Source organism: Propithecus coquereli, unplaced genomic scaffold, assembly GCF_000956105.1.
Source record: "Propithecus coquereli isolate 6110/MARCELLA unplaced genomic scaffold, Pcoq_1.0 Scaffold179, whole genome shotgun sequence".
Lineage (NCBI taxonomy): Eukaryota > Metazoa > Chordata > Mammalia > Primates > Indriidae > Propithecus > Propithecus coquereli.
Genome location: NW_012142634.1, coordinates 1 through 1897, shown reverse-complemented (window position 1 = coordinate 1897; position 1897 = coordinate 1).

Here is a 1897-nt window from a genome sequence, read left to right as displayed (position 1 = left end):
GTCATCATAACTCTCTGCAACCTCAAATTCCCAGGGTCAAGTGATCCTCTGCCTCAGCCCCCCCCAGTAGCTGGGACTACACACGCGTGCCTCCATGCCTGGCTAATTTTTAAATTTTTTATAGAGATAAGATCTTGCTGTTGCTCATGCTGGCCTCCCAAAGTGCTCAACTATATTTTTAAGACCTCTGAGAACTGGGTGTAAACTCTATACCCTGTATCTGTGTAGACCATGTATTTTGCCCTGTAGATATGGATACATGGTCTGGCAAAGTATCTTTGGTTATAGAAGTATTCTAAGATATGCACTTTGTGCTCTTCTAAGTATTGGCATTTCTGGGACTTCAGTTTGTGAGACAAAATATTTGAAATTATGGCTGTCTCTTAAAAAACAATTGGTCAGTATGTTTATATTTATTAGCACAGTTTTCTGCCTGTAGAGGATGCTCAACATTTTGATAAAGATCATGTCATATTCAAATAAAAATAAGTATCACAATTCTGTGATTTACTTCAGATTTGGGTCTGGGGCAGTTACTTGGTTTTGAGTTTGGCACCAGTGACGCTAAGGTTGGCCAGTACGTATTTGTATATAGGTAACATTTAGTATCATGGAAAGGAGAAGATAATCTGTAGCCTCAGTTTGCATTCTTAACTAGAGATGTTGGCAGCATGTGTCATTGGTCATAAGGCAAACGAGACAGGAAAATATGTGATTCACTGGTACCTGTCAACACTGTTGGAAGAAAAACAAGCTGGTCCATAGTAGGATAATATGTGTAATTATGTAGTACATAAGTGGATGCTGATGTATTTGGAAAATAGGTGTGTGTGTTTCTGTTGTGTGTGTCTGTGTGAGAGTAGGAGGTATGGTGTTTTGTGGACACATAGTCTCTTGATAATAAACCATCTTGAGTTATCCATTGCATTTATGTGGAAACATGTCCTCTTCCTCCAAGTTGTTCAAAATATTTTTCTCCTTGGAACTGATTTTTAGAAAGTAGTTTAGATAAAAACTCCACCCCCCCCCCCAGCTTCAGAAACCTTTTTAGCGTAATCGAAGCTGAAACTAATCTATTAATAAACTTTCCAGAGACACCAGGCATTTTTACTTAGGCTACTTGTAGTTGTAAAAGGTACTTTTATAGAATTATACTAGTAATTTCACTATTTGAAAAATCTGGATTAGTAAGCATTCTTTGCTTTCTGGGAGGGTGGTATTTTGGTTAAGATGAAGTTTTTGACAAGAGTCATAAATTTTAATTTTAAAATCAAGGTTGGCCAGGTAAATTGAATATAAAGTTGATAATTTTTCTGCTACCTAGTGAATTAAATTTTTTGTTAATGAAAAAATGAATTTCTAGCTGGACATGGTGGCACAGCCTGTAGTCCCAGCTACTTTGGGAGACTGAGGCAGGAGGATCTTTGATCCCAGGAGTTCAACTCCAGTCTGGGCAACATGAGACCTGTGTCTGTTAAAAAAAAAAAAAAAAAAAAAGAATTTTCTTTACTGTTATGGTTCATATATTGAGGACAAACTGTCCTACCCCTCCTCAACTAACACACCACAGTTTTAGCTTTTCATCTTTTATCAAATCAAATTGTTACATGGATGATGTTAATTCATACAAATAAAAAATATTCAAATGGATAATGCTTTGTTGAAATCAGCTGTGTATCTTTGCACTTTTTTTTCTTTTCTTAGTTTTTTTAAAAAAATACCAGCTTCATTGAGTTGTATTTCATACACCATAAAATTAACCCTCTGAAGGTATACAATTCGGTGTTTTTTTGTTTTTTGTTTTTTGTTTTTTTTTTGAGACAGAGTCTCACTGTGTTGCCTGGGCTAGAGTGCCGTGGCGTCAGCCTAGCTCACAGCAACCTCAAACTCCTGGGCT